At 41.7% G+C, this 26,457-nt stretch overlaps 2 long non-coding RNA genes and 12 other non-coding genes across 14 annotated transcripts; 8 read left to right on the plus strand and 6 right to left on the minus strand.

Annotated features, from left to right (window-relative positions):
* Positions 1-4,975: 4,975 nt before the first annotated feature.
* Positions 4,976-5,047, minus strand: trnaq-uug (transfer RNA glutamine (anticodon UUG)). The gene has a single exon. It is a non-coding gene; the product is annotated as a tRNA-Gln (tRNA).
* Positions 5,048-5,198: 151 nt separating this feature from the next.
* On the plus strand, positions 5,199-5,270 carry trnad-guc (transfer RNA aspartic acid (anticodon GUC)). Its single transcript has one exon. It is a non-coding gene; the product is annotated as a tRNA-Asp (tRNA).
* A 582-nt stretch (positions 5,271-5,852) lies between these two features.
* trnav-aac (transfer RNA valine (anticodon AAC)) lies at positions 5,853-5,925 on the plus strand. Its single transcript has one exon. It is a non-coding gene; the product is annotated as a tRNA-Val (tRNA).
* A 1,146-nt stretch (positions 5,926-7,071) lies between these two features.
* On the minus strand, positions 7,072-7,143 carry trnaq-uug (transfer RNA glutamine (anticodon UUG)). Its single transcript has one exon. It is a non-coding gene; the product is annotated as a tRNA-Gln (tRNA).
* A 151-nt stretch (positions 7,144-7,294) lies between these two features.
* Positions 7,295-7,366, plus strand: trnad-guc (transfer RNA aspartic acid (anticodon GUC)). Its single transcript has one exon. It is a non-coding gene; the product is annotated as a tRNA-Asp (tRNA).
* Positions 7,367-7,949: 583 nt separating this feature from the next.
* Positions 7,950-8,022, plus strand: trnav-aac (transfer RNA valine (anticodon AAC)). The gene has a single exon. It is a non-coding gene; the product is annotated as a tRNA-Val (tRNA).
* A 599-nt stretch (positions 8,023-8,621) lies between these two features.
* Positions 8,622-8,694, plus strand: trnav-cac (transfer RNA valine (anticodon CAC)). Its single transcript has one exon. It is a non-coding gene; the product is annotated as a tRNA-Val (tRNA).
* A 474-nt stretch (positions 8,695-9,168) lies between these two features.
* trnae-uuc (transfer RNA glutamic acid (anticodon UUC)) lies at positions 9,169-9,240 on the minus strand. Its single transcript has one exon. It is a non-coding gene; the product is annotated as a tRNA-Glu (tRNA).
* Positions 9,241-10,044: 804 nt separating this feature from the next.
* Positions 10,045-10,117, plus strand: trnav-aac (transfer RNA valine (anticodon AAC)). The gene has a single exon. It is a non-coding gene; the product is annotated as a tRNA-Val (tRNA).
* A 599-nt stretch (positions 10,118-10,716) lies between these two features.
* trnav-cac (transfer RNA valine (anticodon CAC)) lies at positions 10,717-10,789 on the plus strand. Its single transcript has one exon. It is a non-coding gene; the product is annotated as a tRNA-Val (tRNA).
* A 474-nt stretch (positions 10,790-11,263) lies between these two features.
* On the minus strand, positions 11,264-11,335 carry trnaq-uug (transfer RNA glutamine (anticodon UUG)). Its single transcript has one exon. It is a non-coding gene; the product is annotated as a tRNA-Gln (tRNA).
* Positions 11,336-11,485: 150 nt separating this feature from the next.
* On the plus strand, positions 11,486-11,557 carry trnad-guc (transfer RNA aspartic acid (anticodon GUC)). Its single transcript has one exon. It is a non-coding gene; the product is annotated as a tRNA-Asp (tRNA).
* A 4,168-nt stretch (positions 11,558-15,725) lies between these two features.
* LOC146508977 (uncharacterized) lies at positions 15,726-21,178 on the minus strand. Its single transcript, XR_014876731.1, has 4 exons — positions 20,708-21,178; positions 19,835-19,926; positions 17,753-17,843; positions 15,726-17,664 (listed from the first exon to the last, which is right to left on the minus strand). It is a non-coding gene; the product is annotated as an uncharacterized LOC146508977 (long non-coding RNA).
* Positions 21,179-21,240: 62 nt separating this feature from the next.
* LOC146508978 (uncharacterized) lies at positions 21,241-23,086 on the minus strand. Its single transcript, XR_014876680.1, has 3 exons — positions 22,556-23,086; positions 22,226-22,274; positions 21,241-21,748 (listed from the first exon to the last, which is right to left on the minus strand). It is a non-coding gene; the product is annotated as an uncharacterized LOC146508978 (long non-coding RNA).
* Between the last annotated feature and the right edge of the window lie 3,371 nt (positions 23,087-26,457).

Genomic DNA, 26,457 nt, shown 5'->3' on the forward strand with positions numbered 1-26,457 from the left:
TTATTTATTAAGCGCTTTTCACAGACAGACAATCACAAAGCGCTGTACACAAATATTAAAATAAACAGTAAAATCAATAAACATTATATACAATGTAAAAGATCAAATGTAAATAATGTAAAAATATAAAATATGTAGATCAACAAAAGGCTTGTTTGAACAGAAGAGTTTTTAACTGTTTTTTGAAAGAATCCACAGAGTCAAGCAAACGTAATTGTAGTGGTAAACTGTTCCACAGCCTTGGTGCAACAGACTGAAAGGCTCTGTCCCCTTTTGTCTTCAGTCGTGTACGGGGAACAACTAAGAGACTCTGAGTCTGTGAGCGGAGATGACGAGCAGCAGTGTATTTTATAAGAAGCTTGGATAAGTAATCTGGAGCCTGGCCATTTAGTGCTCTGTATGTTAAAGCAAGAATTTTAAAGTGAATTCTAAACTCTATTGGGAGCCAATGTAAAGAATATAAGATAGGAGTAATGTGAACACGCTTGGTAGAGCGAGTCAGTAGTCTGGCTGCTGCGTTTTGTATAGCTTGGAGGCGAGAAAGAGATGATTTATCCAAGCTAGTAAACAGGGAATTACAGTAGTCTAAGCGTGATGACACAAAAGCATGAATGAGTTTTTCCAATTCAGCTGAGGAAACCATGTGTCGCAGTTTAGATATGTTTCTTAAATGATAGAAACAGGAACGAGACAAAGATTTTACATGAGAGTCAAGGCCCAGAGAAGAGTCAAATATTACACCGAGATTTCGAATATTTGACTTGACAGATGGACAGAAAGAGGCAAGAACCTGACTGATTTTAGAATGTAGCTCAGGAGGAGCTATGATCATGGTCTCGGTCTTGTTAGTATTTAGAATGAGGTAGTTGCTTGAAAGCCAATCAGAAACCTGGGTTAAGCACTGGACTAGGGTGGACAGCCTATCCAGCTGATGAGGCTTAAAGGACACATGGAGCTGAATGTCATCAGCATAAAAATGATAAGACAGGTCGCTAAAAGATTGAATGATAGTCAGACCACAACCTGGTTTACCTACAGCCACAATACACACCCCTCGTCCAAAGGCAGCCTGTCACAACACGCTCCATCAGGAGATGGACCCCAGAAAAGGAGGATGCTCTGAGAGACTGCTATGACACCACAGACTGGGATGTGCTTCTGAGCCCACATGGTGAGGACATAGAGGGGGTGACAAACTGTCTGACAGACTACCTCAACTTTTGTGTGGACACGGTCGCCCCTGCTAAGACGGTACTGTGTTATCCTAATAACAAACCGATGGTAACACAGGAAGTCAAAACTGTCCTCAACATGAAAAAGAAGGCTTTCAGGAGCAAAGTGAAGGAGGAGATGAAAGCAACACAGTTTACTACAGAGCCCTCTCCCCACTCTCCTACCTCCCTCGCTTCCCCCCCTTCCTGACACTATGACACCCCCTTCCTCCAACCGCTCTCTCAACAGCAGGACATCTCCCCCCCCCTCGTTCCAATCATCTCCCAGTGTCACAGTGGATCAGGTCAGGAGACTACTGAGGAAGCTTCACCCCAGAAAGGCAGCAGGCCCAGACAAGGTGTGTCCAAGGATGCTAAAGGCGTGTGCTGCTGAACTTGGGGAGCCGCTATAACGAGTCTTCAACCTCAGTCTGCAACTGGGGAGAGTGCCCGCCCTATGGAAGACATCCTGCATCGTCCCGGTCCCCAAAAGAAACCGGCCCAATGAGCTGAATGACTTCCAACCGGTGGCACTGATGTCACATCTTATGAAGACTCTACAGCGGCTCTTCCTCAACCTCCTCCAACCACAGGTACAACATGCTCAGGACCCACTACAGTTCGCATACAAGGCGGATGTTGGAGTGGAGGATGTCATCCTGTACCTCCTACATAGAGCCCACTCACACCTGGACAAGGAAAAAGGCACAGTCAGGATCCTGTTTCTTGACTTTTCAAGTGCCTTTAATACCATCCGGCCCTGTCTGCTTCGGGAAAAACTAAACAGGATGCAGGTGGACCCCTGCCTGGTCACTTGGATCTCCGACTACCTCACTGACAGACCACAGTACGTCAGGCTGAAGGACATCATGTCTGACACTGTGGTCAGCAGCACAGGAGCACCACAGGGAACTGTGTTGTCCCCTCCTCTTCACCCTGTACACCTCTGACTTCTGCTACAACTCTGAATTATGCCATATTCAGAAGTTTGTAGATGACACGGCCATCATGGGGTGTATCTGGGATGATCATGAAGAGGAGTACAGGAGTCTGGTGAGGAACTTCGTCACATGGAGTCACACAAACCACCTGCAACTCAACACCTCAAAGACCAAGGAACTGGTTGTGGACTTCGGGAGGTCCAGAGCAGGTCCTCTGCCAGTTCAAATAGAGGGGGAGGAGGTGGAGGTGGTCAACAAGTACAAGTACCTCGGGCTGTGGGTGGACAAAAAACTGGACTGGTCATGCAACACAGAGCACCTGTATAAAAAAGCCCAAAGCCGACTGTACTTCCTCAGGAGGCTGAGGTCTTTTAACATCTGCAGGAAGCTCCTGAGGATGTTTTACCAGTCAGTGGAGTACTTTTTTATGCTGTGGTGTGCTGGGGGAGCAGCACAGCAAAGAAGAACTCATCCAGGCTGGAAGAACTGATCAGAAAAGGCTAGCTCTGTGGTCGGCATGAAGCTGGACACTCTGGTGACAGTGGCAGAGAAAAGGACACTAAAGAAACTGCTGGACATTATGGACAATGCTGGGCATCCTCTGCACACGGCCATAAACAACCAGAGGAGTCTGTTCAGTGACAGGTTGCTTCTCCCAAAGACAAGAACCAACAGACTTAAAAACTCCTTTGTCCCACACGCCATCAGACTGTTTAACTCCTCTCTGGAGGGGAGAGGGAGGGGAAACAGGAGGACAAAGGAGGGGGGCAACTAAGCTGTACTAAGCTGTAGTGCCTTTTCATTGTGCAATACTTTTTGTGCAATACTTTTTGTTAATAGACAACGGTGCAATAGACTTCAATATTTGAAATGTGCAATTCCCTTGTATTCTTATTCCTATTTATTCTATTTATCCCTTTCGTATATTTTATTTATATATGTCTCTGTATTTATATATGTGTATATATATATTTGTCTCACGTTCTGTAACTTCTGTCGGTGCTGTGCTATTGGAAACCGAATTTCCCAGAGGAACCCACCCAAGGGATTAATAAAGTTTTATCTTATCTTATCTCTTATCTAAGATGCTTATCTAAAGCAGTTTTGTCCTTAGGGCCCTACATGGGTTTTGCCCTTTTGATTCCTGAAGAGATCACTGTGTGTTGCCAACTGAAAAATCCAGAAAACAACTGGGGCCCATAGCAGTTTTTTCACCTTCATAGTGGGCTTGACTGGCTACACAGTGCAGTGGTTTACACATTTGCCAAACACGTGAAACAGAAAAAGTGATTTGAGTCGTGATCTACCCTCATCTTACTGTGTGTGCTGTCTGCCAGCATGAGTTTATTTTGTAATTTTCATTTTTGTAACTTTTGAGTTCAGCTTTAAAGCTGGTTTACATTTTGAGTTTACATTTTGCCTCCAAGTGTCTGCAGTGTGGGTCCTCCTTACCACCACTTCTACCTGCAACACCCTTCACATGACATAAAGTAGCTCATATTTATTTATTGAGCCATATTCAGGTCAACTCTCAGATACCAGTTGTCGACAGTTGTGTACCATGGGGAAGATTGTTGGGTTGATTTTATTATTAGTAATAAAGCTTATTAAATATTTAAGTAATATTTAAATATTTGATTTCCAAAAATCAATTTGATTATTTATTTTTTTGGGGGGAAAATCTTACCTTAAAGCAGAAGGACCACAAACGCATCCATGTCAACTTTGATTAACTCTGGGGACAAAAAAGATCCAACATGAGATTTGATTGAGGAGAAATAACATTTTGGAAGCTTCAATAAACATTTTTTTTAATCATATCTACATTAAAAAAATACAATGAAGTAATATGCATAAATAAAACATGAATAGCAAAGTAATTCTAACAGCTGTTTAACAACCCAAAATAGATTTTACTTTTTTTGTCTTGCGTTTTCTAGCAGGTCTAGCTCATATTAAATTTGAGCCTGAGGGGGAAAAAAACATCATTATTAAAATGACTGAAAATGAGTGTGGAGGGATTTTTTTTTTTAAATGTTTGTTTGATTGGTTGAGGTTTTTTTTTCTGTGTCTGTTTGCATTCAAAGCTCCTTTAAGGTATCATTCAAATCCAAAGGTTTGCACAAGGCCAGCTCAGATGTAAGGAAAGCACATGCAAATTAGTTTCTGCATAAAATCATCATATATCAAAAAATTCTTGAACAGATTTCTCTCACTTAAAAGAATTTAGATGTTGTGCATTTACTGTAATATAAAGATTAAACCTGGAGTTTCCTTGTAAAAAATATGTGTTTACATTGAGTTTTCCTCATTGATAAAACATAGTAGGCATTAAATTGTTTGTGATTCAGGTCATTACGCAGGTAAATTGTATTGAACATGAGCACTGAAAAAACATTCTGGTAAGTTGTAAGTTTGTCCTGATTTGCATTCAAACCTGCATTAATGATTCATTCAAATGTTTGGACCACAAAATATCAGTGGTTGAATGTAGCAATAAGAAGAATCTTACTAAACGTCCTCATGCAGCCCTGCGATTTGTGTCAAAGTCTTGATCAAAATTCAAATTATTATTAAGGGGAATTGTTGCCTTGAGTCACGGTGGCCAATGAAAGATACAGCAGGACGCTGAAGTGGAAAGTGCAGTACAAGAGCATGAGCGAGGTTGGGTGCGGCATGAAGACCACGCGCAGATGGGATCAGCCAACAGAAGAGGAGTGGAATTGACTGGGCCACCAACTTGTTCTATAAGTAATTAGACTCTCATGCTAGCGTGTGCTAATGCTAATGCAACTGCGGAGCAAAGGGCAAGAAAGCCAAATGAGGCTCCACTGAGACTTGAACTCAGATCACTGGATTCAAAGTCCAGAGTGCTAACCGTTACACCATGGATCCCTCCTGCAAGCAGAAAAAAGTTCTCTGTCAAACACCCATAAAACTGTAGTTCCTGGTAAAGTGATGGGGATTTTTACATGGCCGACGACAATTTGTGTGTCATACCTGCTGCGAATCCCACCTTGACGTGTCCCCGACAGTGCCTTGCAGGTCCTCGTTAGTATAGTGGACAGTATCTCCGCCTGTCACGCGGAAGACCGGGGTTCGATTCCCCGACGGGGAGTGAGCAGTCTCCTTCTCTGCTCTGCCTTTTACCTGGAATGACCACACACCCGTTAATCGCACGCTACGTGCATTTTTTTGCACAGAGACCATCATTCAAAAAGACCCTGTGGAATTTCTCCACCACATCCTAGTCAATCTAACAATCTAGTCCTATAATGGGTTTGAAAAAACATCAATTCCACCTGTGCACTCACAAGTCAAAAATGTCTTCTAGGCAAGAGCTCCCATGAGAAGAGAAGCTAGTCCAAGAGAACTCTGCTTGTCCAGCGTTTTCTCTGCTTTACTTGCGTCCCTATTAACAAATAAGTCTCTTGGGTTTGTCTTCTGTAGGTTGTGTGCTAGCCTGACAAAGAACATCAAAGAGCTTGTCAACAAGAAGATCAGCTCCCATTTGAAGAGATGCTATCTCGAGATCACAATTTGGATTGTCAATATAACCATAAATGGGGGAATGCTTGAAAAATGACACAAATGGGAGTTCCCCCGCTTCTCACTAGTCCTACATGATCTGTCATTAAAGTCCTCAAATGTAAGAAGGCATCGAAATGCCCCTCTAATGACGAGAGGGCATGCACGCTCCGTTTCCGTAGTGTAGTGGTTATCACGTTCACCTAACACGCGAAAGGTCCCTGGTCCGAAACCAGGCGGAAACATGCTTCTTTGTTTCCCGATACAAAAGTGTCTGCCTGCAGGCATTGCTTTATCTTATGGGGTTGTACTGCTGTTTGGGACACAGAGGAGAGAAAGTACTCAAATCTTGTACAGGGCTCTGACGCTTGTAACCTTTGGATGCTCATGTTGCTAAAAAGTTGTCTATAGCCCAAATTTCAGGAAATTTCACACAAATCAACATGTCTCCAGTCACCATATTCACTGAAGATGCAGGCACAGACTAAGCTCTTGGAAATGAGTGGCTCTAGCTGGCCTGCACAGGACTTGGGCCTATTTTCAGCCAATGCACAACGCGATCAAACGCATGGCCTCTTTAGGCAACAGTTCTGCTGCTCGAGGTTCTGGGGTTCTTAGGCCAGCATATGTCGAGCTGCGCTTGCTTCAGAGAACTCCTAAATGTCAAAAGTTTAAGTGAGCCTAACATCGAGACTATAGTTCAGATTCCTTGCTAGCGAGCGTCTGTCTCTTCTCCATGGTTCCTTCCGTTCAAGGGCATGATAGTAACATGCCATCAGATTTGTCAGATTGGTCAGATTACTGATTAAGACACATTCCAAAGCCAAGCGAGCCATCGCTCACCGTTTCCGTAGTGTAGTGGTTATCACATTAGCCTCACACGCGAAAGGTCCCCGGTCCGAAACCGGGCGGAAAGATGGGTCTTTTGCTTCTTTGGTCACAAGGGAATTGATGTTCACTGTTTAGACAACTCTGCTTGTCCAGCATTTTCTCTGTTTTACTTGCGTCCCTATTGAGAAATAAGACTCCTAGTTTTGTCTTCTATCGGTTGTGTGCTAGCCAAGCAAAGGACATCAAAGAGCTTGTCAACCAGAAGCTCGGGGCCTTCAGTGGTGGCAACAGAGTTAGAAGTGAGAAGAGTACAAGGGGAATTGTTGCCTTGAGTCAAGGTGGCCAATGAAAGATACAGCAGGACGCTGAAGTGGAAAGTGCAGTACAAGAGCATGAGCGAGGTTGGGTGCGGCATGAAGACCACGCGCAGATGGGATCAGCCAACAGAAGAGGAGTGGAATTGACTGGGCCACTAACTTGTTCTATAAGTAATTAGACTCTCATGCTAGCGTGTGCTAATGCTAATGCAACTGCGGAGCAAAGGGCAAAAAAGCCAAATGAGGCTCCACTGAGACTTGAACTCAGATCACTGGATTCAAAGTCCAGAGTGCTAACCGTTACACCATGGAACCCTCCTGCAAGCAGAAAAAAGTTCTCTGTCAAACACCCATAAAACTGTAGTTCCTGGTAACGTGATGGGGATTTTTACATGGCCGACGACAATTTGTGTGTCATACCTGCTGCGAATCCCACCTTGACGTGTCCCCAACAGTGCCTTGCAGGTCCTCGTTAGTATAGTGGACAGTATCTCCGCCTGTCACGCGGAAGACCGGGGTTCGATTCCCCGACGGGGAGTGAGCAGTCTCCTTCTCTGCTCTGCCTTTTACCTGGAATGACCACACACCCGTTAATCGCACGCTACGTGCATTTTTTTTGCACAGACTCCATCATTCAAAAAGACCCTGTGGAATTTCTCCACCACATCCTAGTCAATCTAACAATCTAGTCCTATAATGGGTTTGAAAAAACATCAATTCCACCTGTGCACTCACAAGTCAAAAATGTCTTCTAGGCAAGAGCTCCTATGAGTAGAGAAGCTAGTCCAAGAGAACTCTGCTTGTCCAGCGTTTTCTCTGCTTTACTTGCGTCCCTATTAACAAATAAGTCTCTTGGGTTTGTCTTCTGTAGGTTGTGTGCTAGCCTGACAAAGAACATCAAAGAGCTTGTCAACAAGAAGATCAGCTCCCATTTGAAGAGATGCTATCTCGAGATCACAATTTGGATTGTCAATATAACCATAAATGGGGGAATGCTTGAAAAATGACACAAATGGGAGTTCCCCCGCTTCTCACTAGTCCTACATGATCTGTCATTAAAGTCCTGAAATGTGAGAAGGCATCGAAATGCCCCTCTAATGACGAGAGGGCATGCACGCTCAGTTTCCGTAGTGTAGTGGTTATCACGTTCGCCTAACACGCGAAAGGTCCCTGGTCCGAAACCAGGCGGAAACATGCTTCTTTGTTTCCCGATACAAAAGTGTCTGCCTGCAGGCATTGCTTTATCTTATGGGGTTGTACTGCTGTTTGGGACACAGAGGAGAGAAAGTACTCAAATCTTGTACAGGGCTCTGACGCTTGTAACCTTTGGATGCTCATGTTGCTAAAAAGTTGTCTATAGCCCAAATTTCAGGAAATTTCACACAAATCAACATGTCTCCAGTCACCATATTCACTGAAGATGCAGGCACAGACTAAGCTCTTGGAAATGAGTGGCTCTAGCTGGCCTGCACAGGATTTGGGCCTATTTTCAGCCAATGCACAACGCGATCAAACGCATGGCCTCTTTAGGCAACAGTTCTGCTGCTCGAGGTTCTGGGGTTCTTAGGCCAGCATATGTCGAGCTGCGCTTGCTTCAGAGAACTCCTAAATGTCAAAAGTTTAAGTGAGCCTAACATCGAGACTATAGTTCAGATTCCTTGCTAGCGAGCGTCTGTCTCTTCTCCATGGTTCCTTCCGTTCAAGGGCATGATAGTAACATGCCATCAGATTTGTCAGATTGGTCAGATTACTGATTAAGACACATTCCAAAGCCAAGCGAGCCATCGCTCACCGTTTCCGTAGTGTAGTGGTTATCACATTCGCCTCACACGCGAAAGGTCCCCGGTCCGAAACCGGGCGGAAACATGGGTCTTTTGCTTCTTTGGTCACAAGGGAATTGATGTTCACTGTTTAGACAACTCTGCTTGTCCAGCATTTTCTCTGTTTTACTTGCGTCCCTATTGAGAAATAAGACTCCTAGTTTTGTCTTCTATCGGTTGTGTGCTAGCCAAGCAAAGGACATCAAAGAGCTTGTCAACCAGAAGCTCGGGGCCTTCAGTGGTGGCAACAGAGTTAGAAGTGAGAAGAGTACAAGGGGAATTGTTGCCTTCAGTCAAGGTGGCCAGTGAAAGATACAGCAGGACGCTGAAGTGGAAAGTGCAGTACAAGAGCATGAGCGAGGTTGGGTGCGGCATGAAGACCACGCGCAGATGGGATCAGACAACAGAAGAGGAGTGGAATTGACTGGGCCACTAACTTGTTCTATAAGTAATTAGACTCTCATGCTAGCGTGTGCTAATGCTAATGCAACTGCGGAGCAAAGGGCAAGAAAGCCAAATGAGGCTCCACTGAGACTTGAACTCAGATCACTGGATTGAAAGTCCAGAGTGCTAACCGTTACACCATGGATCTCTCCTGCAAGCAGAAAAAAGTTCTCTGTCAAACACCCATAAAACTGTAGTTCCTGGTAAAGTGATGGGGATTTTTACATGGCCGACGACAATTTGTGTGTCATACCTGCTGCGAATCCCACCTTGATGTGTCCCCGACAGTCCCTTGCAGGTCCTCGTTAGTATAGTGGACAGTATCTCCGCCTGTCACGCGAAGACCGGGGTTCGATTCCCCGACGGGGAGTGAGCAGTCTCCTTCTCTGCTCTGCCTTTTACCTGGAATGACCACACACCCGTTAATCGCACGCTACGTGCATTTTTTTGCACAGAGTCCATCATTCAAAAAGACCCTGTGGAATTTCTCCACCACATCCTAGTCAATCTAACAATCTAGTCCTATAATGGGTTTGAAAAAACATCAATTCCACCTGTGCACTCACAAGTCAAAAATGTCTTTTAGGCAAGAGCTCCCATGAGAAGAGAAGCTAGTCCAAGAGAACTCTGCTTGTCCAGCGTTTTCTCTGCTTTACTTGCGTCCCTATTAACAAATAAGTCTCTTGGGTTTGTCTTCTGTAGGTTGTGTGCTAGCCTGACAAAGAACATCAAAGAGCTTGTCAACAAGAAGATCAGCTCCCATTTGAAGAGATGCTATCTCGAGATCACAATTTGGATTGTCAATATAACCATAAATGGGGGAATGCTTGAAAAATGACACAAATGGGAGTTCCCCCACTTCTCACTAGTCCTACATGATCTGTCATTAAAGTCCTGAAATGTGAGAAGGCATCGAAATGCCCCTCTAATGACGAGAGGGCATGCACGCTCCGTTTCCGTAGTGTAGTGGTTATCACGTTCGCCTAACACGCGAAAGGTCCCTGGTCCGGAACCAGGCGGAAACATGCTTCTTTGTTTCCCGATACAAAAGTGTCTGCCTGCAGGCATTGCTTTATCTTATGGGGTTGTACTGCTGTTTGGGACACAGAGGAGAGAAAGTACTCAAATCTTGTACAGGGCTCTGACGCTTGTAACCTTTGGATGCTCATGTTGCTAAAAAGTTGTCTATAGCCCAAATTTCAGGAAATTTCACACAAATCTACATGTCTCCAGTCACCATATTCACTGAAGATGCAGGCACAGACTAAGCTCTTGGAAATGAGTGGCTCTAGCTGGCCTGCACAGGACTTGGGCCTATTTTCAGCCAATGCACAACGCGATCAAACGCATGGCCTCTTTAGGCAACAGTTCTGCTGCTCGAGGTTCTGGGGTTCTTAGGCCAGCATATGTCGAGCTGCGCTTGCTTCAGAGAACTCCTAAATGTCAAAAGTTTAAGTGAGCCTAACATCGAGACTATAGTTCAGATTCCTTGCTAGCGAGCGTCTGTCTCTTCTCCATGGTTCCTTCCGTTCAAGGGCATGATAGTAACATGCCATCAGATTTGTCAGATTGGTCAGATTACTGATTAAGACACATTCCAAAGCCAAGCGAGCCATCGCTCACCGTTTCCGTAGTGTAGTGGTTACCACATTCGCCTCACACGCGAAAGGTCCCCGGTCCGAAACCGGGCGGAAACATGGGTCTTTTGCTTCTTTGGTCACAAGGGAATTGATGTTCACTGTTTAGACAACTCTGCTTGTCCAGCATTTTCTCTGTTTTACTTGCGTCCCTATTGAGAAATAAGACTCCTAGTTTTGTCTTCTATCGGTTGTGTGCTAGCCAAGCAAAGGACATCAAAGAGCTTGTCAACCAGAAGCTCGGGGCCTTCAGTGGTGGCAACAGAGTTATAAGTGAGAAGAGTACAAGGGGAATTGTTGCCTTGAGTCAAGGTGGCCAATGAAAGATACAGCAGGACGCTGAAGTGGAAAGTGCAGTACAAGAGCATGAGCGAGGTTGGGTGCGGCATGAAGACCACGCGCAGATGGGATCAGCCAACAGAAGAGGAGTGGAATTGACTGGGCCACTAACTTGTTCTATAAGTAATTAGACTCTCATGCTAGCGTGTGCTAATGCTAATGCAACTGCGGAGCAAAGGGCAAGAAAGCCAAATGAGGCTCCACTGAAACTTGAACTCAGATCACTGGATTCAAAGTCCAGAGTGCTAACCATTACACCATGGAACCCTCCTGCAAGCAGAAAAAGTTCCCTGTCAAACACCCATAAAACTGTAGTTCCTGGTAAAGTGATGGGGATTTTTACATGGCCGACGACAATTTGTGTGTCATACCTGCTGCGAATCCCACCTTGACGTGTCCCCGACAGTCCCTGGCAGGTCCTCGTTAGTATAGTGGAAAGTATCTCTGCCTGTCACGCGGAAGACCGGGGTTCGATTCCCCGACGGGGAGTGAGCAGTCTCCTTCTCTGCTCTGCCTTTTACCTGGAATGACCACACACCCGTTAATCGCACGCTACGTATTGACAGTTTCAGTCAATAAGTCGATCTTTTTCACGTATAACATTCCCTTCTCCGGATCCAGAAACTCTTTACTCTCACCCCTTTAAAGTATGGCATCTGGCTTTAAACATTATTCCGTTTTGGTTATCTGGACACCCTTGAGGTAGGTCCCTCACATCGTTCAAAGCAGAGCAAGCTTTGGCAGTGCTTGTGGTTTAATCAGGAAAACCACTGGGTTCCCCTTGTATTGCAACGGGCCTTGCTTCCAGGCCCCCCATAGCACATTGACGCAGTCTTGGTAGTAATGGACTTTAACAATTATAACTTGGGGTTTCCCGCTGGATCTTCGCAGGGCAAGGCCTCTATGTGAGTGGTCCACCAGTCTGACGACCTTATCCCACCATCATCAATTAAAAGCATAGACAAATTGTAAAAACTACTTTTTACTATGTTATTGATATTTCTCTGGTAAACGTAATTGAAATCCATAATTTTGCCAACTGAGACATTCCACCTTAGCTTTTATTTATCCTAGTAAGTGTCAGAACCACTATTCAGGATGAAACAAAGACCCATTGGCTGGTTGTGTACTTAGTGAGTACATCAGGCAGCAGAAACCTGAGAAAGGAGAGGAACCACCATGGAAGGACAGGCTTCTGGACGGCATGTATCACCACCAAATATAGGAAGTGGCTGATGTTGAGAAAGACTGAAAGACCACACAGGAACAAGACCTAAGGACAAGATTGATAGGTGCTGAGGACCAGTGATGGGAATAACTGCGTTACAAGTAACGGCGTTACTTTTTTCAGTAACGACTAATCTAACTAATTACTATTCCTATTGTTACAACGCCGTTACAATTACTACCAAGAAAATGCGGTCCGTTACTATTTTTCAACAAACAGAAGGTTGAAGCTGTGTTCAGCTTACCGCATCTTATATCAGTTGTAGCTGACTATGTAAGTAATCTGGACGCTACAGCTTTAAGCAGCTGCGCGCGCTCCCACGGACGGTAATCACGATCACTGTCTAGCACAACACCTGGAGCTAAGGGGCAAAACAATCGCATGAGTGCTGCTGTTTGACTGAGGAAGAATAAAGTAGTTGTGGTAGGCCAATTACATGACCACTTAAAGACAAAGCAAGAAGGTGATATATACCAGTTTTTAAATTGTGTTGATAAGCCACGTAAAACCAGAGTCATGATAAACAATATATATGTGGCGTTTTTACCGTGTTTACTGTCTAAGGACAGCGCTAGCAAGCACTCTCTGCTCATGAGAGAAAAAAAAAAACAGGAAGTTTTAGGAGTGATGGCGAGAGAGAGAGAGAGAGAGAGAGAGAGAGAGAGAGAGAGAGAGAGAGAGAGAGAGAGAGAGAGAGTTTTGAGATGTGAAAGATTTAGCGTGTTTGGAGTGTGTAGTTAATGTGTTGTCTTGTGTAGTTAGTGTGTATTGTTGTGGATAGTTTTGTGTTGTGCGTCAGAACAATGAGGTGACTGCTGTCTCCAAGTAGAAAAAGGAGTGATACACCTGCTGCTGTCAGACCTGCAGGTATCAGGCTGTGATGTTCTCCTTTATAGTGGACAGAAATTATTTTTTTGGAGTGGCACAAATAATTTGTGTGGCATCTTATTGAATGCAGAACAGCTGATGGTTCTGTAAATAGTTTGAAATGGTTATTTTAAAAAGGGTAAAAGGTAAATGGATGCAAATAACTTTATTTGCAAAACTTGTGTATATGATTTTAAAATTGACAATTTATATTTTTATTTACAGTTATGAAATATGATTCATTAAACATGTTTGTGATTTTAGATCAGTTGTGTTAATACAGTATGTCAAAATGAAAACATAACTGTAAATTCAGACACGTGAAGTTGTGCCGAAAAGAATGATACCAAACAAGACAAAGTAAATAGTTTTTAAAGGTAAAATGTGGAGGGAAAATCAAAAGTAGTTAAAAATGGCCAATTATACCCTGGACCCCAGAGTTAAACGTTTTTTTTAAAGTAACGCAATAGCTACTTTTCAAGTAATTAATTACTTTAGAATATTGTAACTCAGTTACTAACTCAGTTACTTTTTTGAAGAAGTAACTAATAACTATAATTAATTACTTTTTCAAAGTAACTTCCCCAACACTGCTGAGGACTACCACAACCACACACAAGATCCCAGTTGCAGACTGTGCAAAAATGCCCTTGAGGTAATTCAGCAGATAACAGTAGGGTGGAAGATGTTAGCAAGCAGGACACATGGAACGCCATAACCAGGTCATACTCATACTCAAAACAACTAAAACAAGACAAAATCCTGTGGCACTTGTAACAGTCACAATGGTTTGGTGTCTCTTTAAGTTGTTTAGTTGAGTTAACCTGGCTAGCTTGTACAATTAGATTTTCCAAAATAAAATGGTTTGAAAATGATAAAATGACACTGCAGTACTGAGAGGAAGTAGAATTTGGGGGGGGGAAAGGAGAAAATCTTGATAAGCAACAAAAATTGGACTTTGTTATAGTGCAAATATTCAAATCTGTAATTTGAACTTGCTGCATATGATAAATGATAAAATGCTATGATGCGTAAAGACTCAAAAGTATTTCCAAAAAGGTTCGTTTTTTAACAAACCCTGGAAATTTTATTTTAAAAATGTATTTCCATGTATTTCCTTTGTATTTCCATGTTTGTGCGATATTCTTTGCACAATCTACACAGACCTCAGTTAACAGGTTGTTGAACCTCTGGGGACATCTGTTTGTGGAGGGCAGTAAGGGAAGAGAAATTGTCTCATGATGTTAGGACCTTCAGCGCGAAAATGGATACCTTTTGAAGGTACTGCATGTAAATGATGAAAGTCTGATGACAAAACAGAATTAATAAAATCTCCCAAATTCAAATTTGGAGCTGTTCCAGAAGAGGCTCCTGACAAATGAGGGCTTTGTCTCTCATTCTAGCTTTAAATATCCTGGAAACTACATATAAGCTTGCGGTCTGATTGCATTTATTTGTGTATGCGATTCAACTCTTGAGCGGTCGTGGCCCAAGAGTTGAGAAGTCGCCTTATTATCGGAAGGTTGCTGGTTCGAGCCCTGGCTTGGACAGTCTCAGTTGTTGTATGCTTGGGTAAGACACTTCACCCGTTGCCTACTGGTGGTAGTCAGAGGGCCCGGTGGTGCCAGTGTCCTGCAGCCTCACCTATGTCAGTACGCCCCAGGATGGCTGTGGCTACAATGTAGCTTGCCATCACCAGTGTGTGGATGACTGGATGTGTAAAGCGCTTTGGGGTCCTTAGGGACTAGTAAAGCGCTGTACAAATACAGACCATTTATTTATACGGCAATAAAAGAAAGTAAAAAAAAAAATTGCTTGTTTGTTTATTTATTATTACAATAAAAATGATAGTTTGAACTGTAAAGAATTGAATAACAGCAATGAGGTAAATGTGGAAACATCCTTTGTTTTTATTTCACAAGTCAAGCAAGTAGTTTTTTTTTCTCTACCTGAAGTCTAGTGACCTCACCTGGGAATTAATGTTTACGTTCACCTATATAACTATATGAGTCTAGTTTAGATTGCATGGCTCAAAAACTAATTACATACCTTTATAAATAGGCTGTATTTGTCTTTAGTTTTGACAAATGCAAAGGAATAAATTACAACTAGTAAAAAGAGTGAGCTGACCTAGAGTGAGCACTCCACCCTTTTGGATCCTTATCTGAACTCCCAGTTGAGTGACCAGACCCAAGAACAGATTTTTATAATGTTGTGTTTATTCTGTACTATGTATTTAGTTTTAACAACAACTAAACAACTACTAAAAATTGGTATTGTTACAGAGTGACTTTACTTGTCTTGTGTGAGGGACTAAGCTCATAATACACACATACAGGAGAATTTATTTTCAGATTTCCTAAAATGAATAAGGAAATAAATAAACAATGCAACTTAACAGGTTATAGTATTTAAGAGGGAAAAAATAGTGCTTACTAAATGAAAGAGAAAATAAATAGATTCATAGTGGCAAATGTTAGAGGACACTCACAATACAAATCCTTGAAATGTTCCTTCTTAGTGTCAAACACATTTCTAATTGTGTAGATCAGAAATAACTACAAAGCTGAATACAGTGGCTTGCAAAAGTATTCGGCCCCCTTGAACGTTTCCACATTTTGTCACATTACAGCCACAAACATGAATCAATTTTATTGGAATTTCATGTGAAAGACCAACACATAGTGGTGTACACGTGAGAAGTGCAACAAAAATCATACATGATTCCAAACATTTTTTACAAATAAATAACTGAAAAGTGGGCTGTGCGTAATTATTCAGCCCCCTGAGTCAATACTTTGTAGAACCACCTTTTGCTGCAATTACAGCTGCCAGTCTTTTAGGGTCTGTCTCTACCAGCTTTGCACATCTAGAGACTGAAATCCTTGCCCATTATTCTTTGCAAAACAGCTCCAGCTCAATTAGATTAGATGGACAGCGTTTGTGAACAGCAGTTTTCAGATCTTGCCACAGATTCTCGATTGGATTTAGATCTGGACTTTGACTGGGCCATTCTAACACATGGATATGTTTTGTTTTAAACCATTCCATTGTTGCCCTGTCTTTATGTCGTTGTCCTGCTGGAAGGTGAATCTCCACCCCAGTCCCTAGTCTTTTGCAGACTGCAAGAGGTTTTCTTCCAAGATTGCCCTCTATTTGGCTCCATCCATCTTCCCTGTCCCTGCTGAAGAAGAGCATGATGCTGCCACCACCATATTTGATAGTGGGGATGGTGTGTTCAGAGTGATGTGCAGTGTTAGTTTTCCGCCACACATAGCGTTTTGCATTTTGGCCAAAAAGTTCTATTTTGGTCTCATCTGACCAGAGCACCTTCTTCCACATGTTTGCTGTGTCCCCCACATGGCTTGTGGCAAACTTCAAACGGGACTTCTTATGGTTTTCTGTTAACAATGGCTTTCTTCTTGCCACTCTTCCATAAAGGCCAACTTTGTGCAGTGCACCACTAATAGTTGTCCTATGGACAGATTGCCCCACCTGAGCTGTAGATCTCTGCAGCTCTCCCACAGTCACCATGGGCCTCTTGGCTGCATTTCTGATCAGCGCTCTCCTTGTTCGGCCTGTGAGTTTAGGTGGACGGCCTTGTCTTGGTAGGTTTACAGTTGTGCCATACTCCTTCCATTTCTGAATGATCGCTTGAACAGTGCTCTGTGGGATGTTCAAGGCTTGGGAAATCTTTTTGTAGCCTAAGCCTGCTTTAAATTTCTCAATAACTTTATCCCTGACCTGTCTGGTGTGTTCTTTGGACTTCATGGTGTTGTTGCTCCCAATATTCTCTTAGACAACCTCTGAGGCCGTCACAGAGCAGCTGTACTTGTACTGACATTAGATTACACACAGGTGCACTCTATTTAGTCATTAGCACTCATCAGCCAATGTCTATGGGCAACTGACTGCACTCAGACCAATAAGGGCTGAAGAATTACGCACACCCCACTTTTCAGTTATTTATTTGTAAAAAAATGTTTGGAATCATGTATGATTTTCGTTCCACTTCTCACGTGTACACCACCTTGTATTGGTCTTTCACGTGGAATTCCAATAAAATTGACTCATGTTTGTGGCTGTAATGTGACAAAATGTGGTAAAAGTTCAAGGGGGTCGAGTACTTTTGCAAGCCACTGTAACTGAGTCTCAGTAATCCAATTAACAGACTCATCAGACTTGTCTCCTAATGGACACTTTGCAAGCAACTGAGATACACCAGCAGGTTTAACAAAACAGCATTATTTGAATAAAATGGATCCCTAATCAATGTCGTATGTGGTGTCAAATATACTACCTTTAAATACAAAACTGAAATGAGAAAAGTTGAATGTTTACAATTCAGACTTAATGCACACAAAACATGCCGTTTTATACCTAGACTAATATAATTAACTAATAACAAATTTAAAGAGTGTACAATTTAAAGTGATCCTTTGAAAGAACAATGTTGTAGCACAGTCCTCTGGAAGTCAATCTCACACGTTCAAACAAGCATCTGAAATGAGATAAAACCACTTAAATATTCAGAGAAAACTCATTCTGTGTGTGTGTGTGTGTGTGTGTGTGTGTGTGTGTGTGTGTACCATCAGGTTTCTTCCTGCTGTTCTGCACAGGCTTTTTTGTCCATGTCAGTTTGAAGTCAGTCACACCCTGCTTGGCGAGTGTTGCTTGCAGCTAAATAAGAAGAAAGAGGATGTATTATGTTAGATACCCTTACTGTAAGTCACCTCTGAAATACGTGATTTCTGAAGTGGAGAAATTCCCCATGCTATGCGATTTTTTTAAACTATCATTGACAGTTAGAAAGGGTCCTAGCTGAATCTTAGTAAAATAAGCACAATAAAATGAGTAAACATGTTTTGTTTTTTTTCCCTACAAAAATAATATTATTTTAACTACAACCTCAGGAAGACTTGAAACAAAGAAATTCTCACATCAAAAGACATGAGTTTGTCTTATTTTTAATTTCTCTTTGATATTTGGGCATGTTGGGACCTACTGAAAGTAAAAAAAAAAAAATAATTTCCATATTTTATATTTTTAACTGTTTTTTGTTTCTGAGAAAAATTAGATCCACATATGAGGACATATGTTTAAAATTTCGATAGAACAGTGGCACTATGATGTCCTCGTAAGTGGCTATCAGGCCCTTGTAGAGCAGAATTTATTATTTGGGGTCAGACATCCCAAAATGTGATGTCCACATATGTGGACGCCAGGTCCTAGGAGGGTAATTGTCTATCTGATAGACTCCAATTTCCAGTGTCATTGCTACACAGCTTGATCTATCCATAAACCAGACTTTGCCCAATTAGTGAAATGTCTTAAAGATATAAAGGTGTGGATGATTTCTTCTAAATTCAGATAAAACCTTTACCTAAAAATCTTAGAAATATAGAATCTACCAGATGCTTACTCTGTATTGCATCACTTTAGCGTCCACTATTGGAAATAGGCCTTTCAGACCTAACATTTGTCTCTCCCATTTTTTTTTAATCTCACTTACTGAGTGCTGCAGGATTCTGTCTTGGACCTACACTATTCACTGTCTATTTATTTCGATGGCTTGGTTAATGATAATCTTTCCTCTAGGCCACACCTGTTAAAGAAACTTAGGGTGAAGTTTGGGTTCTTTTTCCAAAATGGGTTGTGCTTCTCTTTCACTGCAAAAAAAAAGGCTTAGTGCTACCACCTTTTTATCACTCCTGGATTACAGTGATATAATGTACCATGTCGACCAATCAAAACATGACATTTAGTTGTTTAGGGAGGGGGAAGTTTTAGGAGTGACGGCGGTGTTTTGAGATGTGAGAGATTTGCGAAATTTAGCGCAAATCTTGTGTAGTTAGTGTGTAGTGTAGTCAATAGTTTTGTTGTGTGTGTCAGAACAATGAGGCGACTGCTGAATGTTACAGGTGTTACAGGAGTGATACATCTGTTGTCAGGCCTGCAGGTATCAGGCTGTTGTTCTCCTTCATCTCATAGTGGACAGAAATTATTTTTTGGAGTGGCATAAATAATTTGTGTGGCATCAGATTTGATGCAGAACACCTGATTGTTCTGTAAATAGTTTTATATGTTTATTTTAAAAATGCCTTGGCAGCATTTTTAGGTAAACCGCTGCAAAAAAAAACTTTGCACAACTCAGTAACTTTTTTGAAGAAGTAACTATATAATTAATTGCCCAACATTGGTCATTATATACTGTATTTTGCAGACAGAGTTACAGGACTCTCTCCCAAACCACAGACTCATACTCATAATACAAGTCAGAGCTTTAGTTGTCTTTTCAAAATTGGAGTTCAAGTTATTTTTACTTCCAAGAGTGTTAATGTACTACACAGGTCATGAAAAGATTATTTTAAATTTTCATTGTAAGTGGAAAGCAGTTAATTAAAAGTAGTCTAACATAAATGTAAATGTTGAGATTTGATTATTTTAATAAACCATGTAACTTGGATGGATTCAATGCTGGTGTGATCACACTGCACACTTCTGCTGTTGCTCACAGTGGTCCAAGGGACCGTTCAGGGAGTTTGTGTGTTCGCTCAGACACATGAAAAATTAGAGGGAACATTGGACACAACACTGGCTGAGAGAATGGAGAAAGCTCTCTTACTGGTAATAATAATCAAGTGAGGCTAACTTGTTAACACACACTATACCTGTTGCATCAGGGCAGCCTGGTTATCTGGATTTTCCAGGTCGACATCAGTTTGGATATTCATGCTCACCACTGTTTTCTTTGATTTGTAAACTACACAAAAACAAAACGTTTCCAAATAAATCATATGGAATTTGACAAGTACTTGGCTTAGAGGAAGTTATTAATAATATATAAGTATATGATTAGATTCAAATAGAATGTCTTAAACATTAACCAAAACCCTGTTAAAATATACAGAACACAGTCACAACATTAAGATGCCATGTTTGGAGAGATGCTATCACTATTAAGTGCACCTCTTTGACCTAAACGAATATCATAGCTTTTATTGTTCTTTTTTTTATATAAATTTGTCAAATTTTCTACTTGTCTTTGTGCTGCATGCAGATAAAGTGACTACATTTTTTTTTGGAAATATAAAGCCTAAGATATCTAGGTAATGTTTAGACTTGCTAATGCTGTAGATTTATTAATGGATTGAAATTATTTTTGCAACTAGCATTGATTTAATACACTTTTAAATTAAAAAAAAAAAAAGCAAATGCTGCAGGTGCACTTCGTTATTTGTATTTTTGTGCTGCTGATGACTTTGTTATTTACATTTTTTAAAATTATTTATGCTTTAACTGCTAAAGAAAAAAATCAAACTAGTTAAAGCCTTAGACTCAGCCTTCAGCAGATAGAGAATGTCACATGACCATCTTTGCCATTTATCAGGGGCAGAAAACAAGCAAACAGGCAAAAATATTTCTAAAATTAAACAAAGAAGTATATTGTCTTCATTATATCTTGATTAGTGTGCAAGAAATATTTTCTGGTCATTCACTGGAAATTCACTTGAGTGTTAAAACTAGGGAAATGTCATTCATACCTCCATAGCAGAAGAAAGGATATTGTTGAATGCATGGTTCGGTGGTCCAAGTTCCATCTTCCACCAATATAGCAGAGCAATTAAACTCGTTGTTAGGTTGTCCTGTTTTCCAGTTCATGAATGTGCTGATTTGTTGAGTTTCTGACCAAACCCAGACTGGAGAAAAACTAAGGCCAATCCACATTTCTTTATCCACAACTCTGCTGACTTCATCAAATGTTTCCACATCAAGGATTTGTGCCAGAGTTGAATTTTTGTTTTCACAGCTGATTTTTGCGTCATTCCAAGTCACATATGTCATATTAAAAATGTAATCACTGCCTGTTAAAGAAACAGAAGTTATAGATTCCATTAGTAACATTATACATATATTAATGATTTCATTTATGTTTTGAAAAATAGGCTATGCAGAAAAAATCTGTGATTTAAATACACCATATAAATCATATGTCAGTACTGCATATATATAGTCTTCATATTTTCTTAATATTTATACTGAGTAGTTCAGGTTTGAGCTTCATTGGGAGCCTTATTCCAGTCTCAAACTAGAATATTTAAAAGTTGTATTTTTATGTTTATTATTTATTTCATGTTTTGAGCCTCATTCTGCTAAATTAGTACCAAGGGTCAATTTAATCTACAGGAGTAAAACCTTACAACAAAGGATCTCTTTATACCTACCATCAAAACAAATGAAGCCAAGCGTTTTTGTACATTTTGCACTATCCCATCCTTTGTAATTTGTGAACACACAATATCCAGGGCCAGTGTAGTGTGGCTCGCCACGGCTCCAGCCATAATATGTGGGTGGTCGTCCATCCAGCCAGGCCCAACCTATACCGCCTGTATGAAGTCCGATCCAGGCTTTGCCTGTGTATACCCCGGCTGGAGTGTTCACCAGTGCAGTGTTGTTCTCTGGATAAGTAATTTGGGCAAGTCCAAGGTACTCCTTGATGCAGTAAGCATTGGCCTCATCCCAGGTCATATTCTCATTCACAAAGTAATAGATGTTTGGAAAGGAAGCAGTGGGGACACAGAAAGCTGGGGAAGGAAATGGATTTTTATTTGAAATTTTACTAAGAAATACTGTTTATTTATTCAGAATGCTTGTATACTTGGAGTTCTATAGAATTTTACTTTCTGCAGTAAAAGAATTCCTTAAATAAGATTTCCTCAGTAGATCAGTGATGGTTCGACTTATTAATGTGTGGACGGAAACCACTTTTCATTTGTACCTATGTCAGTGAATCTGAAAATTTCTAAACTGATAGTCACCCAGATTCCAGATTAATTTAGTTAATTTGTTACTTTTATTTAATTTAATTATATATGCATTTTTGTTGGAATAAAGTCATAATGCTGGAGCAACAGCTCACCCTCAAATATGAATTAATAAAACATATTTTGGTCAGTTATTACCTCTCTTTTAAAAAATTCAAGGTAGCAACAATTTATATTTGAAAAAACAGTGAATTATTATATGCTGAATGAGAAATTACCAAACTGCTGGAATCTTACCTGAAAGCAGGAGAAGGACTAGAAACACATCCATGATCACTCTGATTAACTGTGGAGGAAAAAAAAGATTGTGTCATATCTGATTCAGCACAATGAATACACTGAAAGCTCTCTACATATATGTATGTATATATGTATGTGTATGTATATATATATATATATATATATATATATATACATATACATACATACTTACATATATCTACATATATATATATATATATATATATATATATATATACATACATACATACATAGAGACAGACAGACAGACAGATAATATAAGAACTTATATGAAAGTTGTATATATGTAGATAGATAAAATCTTACCACACTTCTTGAGTTACCAAACACACACAGCTGCTCGTCACTGTGTGTTCTTTTCTCTTTGAGGTTGCTTTTATAATATGATGCAAATAAGTGGAAAGTTTAAAGTTAACTTGTGACACACCCTTGATGACACTGTGAGGCTTTCTCGTGACCGTCCCATATAAACTAACTGTGCTAACCTTAGAGCTTACAACTCCTTACAACTTCCATGATTTCTTATGAAATAATTATCTAGGTGGTTCATCATGTTGTTTATGAAGGCCCAACAGCAGCTGCCCTTCCTGAGGGTCCTCAGAAGGTACAAGCTGAACTCCAACCTGCTGCTGACCTTCTACCACTCATCCATTGAGAGCCTGCTAACTTACTACATCATGGTACACACACCCTATTTTCCCCATTTCCTCTATGAATCACTACTGTGCAATACCTAATTCTATGTGAAATTACATAACGCTATTTATTACATATTACTTTTTAAAACTGGCTTGTATATTTGTACATTTTATATATTTTTCCTCTGCGCTATACAAATACAGGCCATTTACCAGTTTTTACCATTTAATACTGTCAATATGTGTATAGTGCTGCAGAACTGTGCTCTGTATCTCATTGTACTACTGTATAGCGACAATAAAGGCATTCTATCTTCTATTCATATCTATTAAGATATGTGTTCAAAGCACAATGTGACACCAACATAAGTCACATTTTGTGTTTATATTGAGTTTTACCAAAGTAAATTACATCAGTGGTAAACTTACATTGTAATCTTTTCATTGTTTGTTTTTCAGGTCATAAATCAGGTCGATTTTCTTTCCACACACTGAAAAAACATTTGGGTAAATTGCAAGATTGTGCTGATGTGAATGCAAACCTCCACTAATGATTCATTCAAATGTTCAGACCACATAATGTCAACCTGTAAAAAATCTATTAAAAATCCATATTACCTTACCGAAGACAATGGCGCCCTCGAGGCAGACATGTTTGCTCGCTCCACTCTCGAATGTCAACTTTCTTTTGTTTTTTGTGTTTTCTGTTCTTTTTGCAGTCGACAAGTGTTGTGCACTGTTAACATACATGAGACAGGCACTACTAGACATCAGCAACTCACACAATCATCTGGATTCTACTATTTTCTTACCACCTGAGCTTTCAGCTTCACCACTGGAGCTTTCAGCCATCGTTCTCCCCGGCAGCCACCGCAAACGCCACCACTCCCAGAAAGGCCACAAAGCACCGAGTCCAAGTGAGCCACCCTACCCCAGGAGAGTGCTTCGGAGACGGCGACGCAAACAAGGCAAGGCTAAAAGCTCGGGCTAGCCGACCACCGCTACCCAGCCTCTTATTGGCCAACGTGCGATCCCTGGAAAACAAACTTGACAAAATACGAGCCAGGATTACAACACAGAGGGAGATAAGAGAATGCTGCGCTCTTATTTTCACCAAAACCTGGCTCTCAGATAAAGTCCTGGAATGCGCCGTCCAGCTGCAGACTCACTCTGTACACATAGGAGACCAGACCACAGGAGTTACCACATCTCTCTGTTCATGTACCCGGCTTACAGACAGAAGCTGAAACAATCAAACCCTGTCATCAAACCTGTTAAACTCTGGACCCCAGAGACTGAGCCCATCCTACAGGACTATTTTGCTCGAACAGACTGGGATGTGTTTCAAACTGCAGCCACCATGGAGAACTGCTCTGTCAACATACAGGACTATGCTGAGTATGTGACTGGGTCCATCAGCACCTGTGTTGACAATATTGTGCCCACCACACAAATCAGAAAGTTCCCCAAGCAGAAGCCCTACATCAACAGTCAGGTACGACCCATGTTGCGTACTCGCTCTCTTGCACTCAGATTAGGCAATGAGACGGAGTACAAAGCTGCGAAGACTCAGAATCAGAATCAGAAGACTTTATTTATCCCCAAGGGGCAATTAACAAACAACATTGAAGATAATAACAAATGCACAGAATATACAGTATATACAGTTTTAAAATTACACAGTTTTAAAATTAAAGTGACTAAAGGTGAATAAATAACTGCAAGTGACTAAAAGTGAATAAAGTGTCAGTAGTGTAAGAAGAGGGTAGTTTATGTTTCTGGTGTGGGAAACGTTCTTATAAGCTGGAGTTAAAAACCAGAGTGGCTTTGGGGACAAAGGTGGCTATCCTCCTCTCAGTCCTGCAGGAAATGCAGCAGAGGCGTCGCCCTAAGGAGCCATTGAAATGTGAGAGGGGTCGTTGATGATTTTGGCTGCCTGTCTAAGGGCCTATTGGCTGAAAACCTGTGCCAGAGTTCTGACAGGCAGTCCAATGATTTTAGACCACACTGATGCAGTGTGCTGCAGTCTCTTCCTGTTCTGAAGGCTGAGGGAGTGAACCAGCAGGTGATGGAGAAAGTCATGATGCTTTCCAGGTAGGCATAGTAAAAAGTCATCATGATGGGTGTGCGGACTCCAAAGGAGTTGAGTTTCCTAAGGAGGTATAGCCGTTGGTGGCACCCCCTGAGAATCTCCTCTGTGTTGGCAGAGAATTTCAGGAGGTTGTCAAAGATGGTTCCCAGGTATTTGTACTCCTCAACTACCTCCACTGGCTTCCTGTTGATGGTGGTGGTGACTGAAGCAGCCAGATCCCTCTGCCTACTGGAGAAGGTCACCATCTCTTTGGTTTTGCTCACGTTCAATTCAAGTTTGGAGCTGTTACACCACTCTACAAACTCCTGCAGAGCAGGCCCATGGTGTTGTAAGGGGCCTGACAGCGACAACTGTGTCGTCAGCATATTTAACCTGGTGACAGTTGGGCTGTGTGGATCTGCAGTCATCGGTGTAAAGGATGAAGAGCAGGAGGGAGAGCACACAGCCCTGGGAGGGAGCCAGTGGAGGTGGAACGGAGACCGGAAAGAGACTTGTTGACCCGAACTTTCTGAGTTCTGTTGGTCAAAAAGTCCAATATCCACAGGATTAGCTGATCATCCAGGTAAAATCGGGTGGAAAGTTTAGTGGCCAGGATATGAGGCTGCAGAGTGTTGAACACTGATGAGAAATCAGCAAACAGAAGTCTGGCGGAGGAGTCAGGGAGCTCCAGATGTTTGTGGATGGAGTCCAAGATGAAGATTTTGGCATCATCAACACCTCTGCGTGCATGGTAAGCAAACTGGAGTGGGTCCATCAGGGGGTCAGTTGCTCTTACGATGTGCTGTTTTATGATCTTCTCCATGGCCTGAGTATGGACTGAGAAAAGCCATTACAGCAGCAAAGAGGCAGTACAGAGAGAAGCTGGATGGCTTCTATTCTTATGCTGACCCCAGGCAGATGTGGCAATGCCTGCAGCACATCACAGAGTATAGGGCCACCACCAACATCATCAGCTCTCCAGGTGGTCTGCCAGATGATCTCAATGTGTTTTACACCAACTTTGAGACCCCCCCCCCTCCCCAGACCTCCCAGACCTTCCAGACCCTCCAGACCTTCCAGAACCCCCACATCACCTGACCCTTCCCCCGACAGCGGTCTCAATAGACCAAGACACAAGGTCCTGAGGAAGATCAACCCCCGCAAGGCAGCAGACCAAACAACATCTGTGGACGAGCCCATGAAGCATGTGCTAACAAGCTGGCTGATGTTCTTACCTCCATCTTCAACTTTTCCCTCAGTCAGTGCATCGTTCTCACATGCTTCAAGACCACAACCATCATCTCTCTCCCCAAGAAAAGCCCAGACACCTGTCTAAATGATTACAGACCAGTTATACTCACTCCAATCATTGCAAAGTGATTTGAGAAAGTGGCGCTGGCCTACATTAGGAGAAATATTCCAAACACTCTGGATCCCCTGCAGTATGCCTACCGGCCCAACAGGTCCACATCAGATGCCATCTCCGATGCTCTTCACTA

The sequence above is a fragment of the Neolamprologus multifasciatus genome, chromosome 11 (assembly GCF_963576455.1).
Source record: "Neolamprologus multifasciatus chromosome 11, fNeoMul1.2, whole genome shotgun sequence".
NCBI lineage: Eukaryota > Metazoa > Chordata > Actinopteri > Cichliformes > Cichlidae > Neolamprologus > Neolamprologus multifasciatus.